Here is a 734-nt window from a genome sequence, read left to right as displayed (position 1 = left end):
TGTGGGTAAATACCAAGTTGAGGAATTTTTGGATCATAAGGTATTTCTATTTCCAACATTCTGAGGAAGCACTATATTACTTTCCAGAGAGTTTGGACCATTTTGATTACACCATCATATTTGATTGATAGCTTTGCTGATAAAGCATTCTTGGTTGGCAGTTTTTTTTTCTTTGAGGGTTTTATATATGTCTCCCCATTGCCTTCTTGCTTGCCTGGTTTCTGCTGAGCGAGCCGAACTTAATCTGATTTGCTTGCCTTTATATGTAACACTTCTGTTTTCCCTAGTGGCTTTCAGGATTGTCTCCTTATCTTTGATTTTGGAGAGCTTGATTATGATATGTCTTGGTGATTTTCTTTTGGGGTCTATCCTTCCTGTGGTTCGTTGAGCTTCTTGAAGTTTATCTTTTCACTTTTCAAGATGTTAGAGAAATTTTCTTCCAGCAATTCTTCAACTATTTCTTCTGTGGACTTGTGTGATTCTTCTTGTTCTGGAATGCTCATAATTCTTAGGTTATTCCTCTTCATGTTGTCAATCATGAATCTTAGACCTTCTTCAGAGTTCTTTATCTTTTTTTCTGTTTGCTCTTCTATCTTAGTGGTATTGAGAGATTTATCCTCCAGCTCACGGGTTCTGCCTTCCATCTCTTCTATTCTACTCCTTTGCCCTTTCAGTGTATTGTCTATTTCTGATATTCTATAACTGATCATTTGGACCTCTTTCTGTAGGTTTTG

This window comes from Chrysochloris asiatica, unplaced genomic scaffold (assembly GCF_000296735.1).
Source record: "Chrysochloris asiatica unplaced genomic scaffold, ChrAsi1.0 scaffold03129, whole genome shotgun sequence".
In the NCBI taxonomy this organism is placed as follows: Eukaryota; Metazoa; Chordata; class Mammalia; order Afrosoricida; family Chrysochloridae; genus Chrysochloris; species Chrysochloris asiatica.
This window is presented reverse-complemented; position numbering follows the sequence as displayed.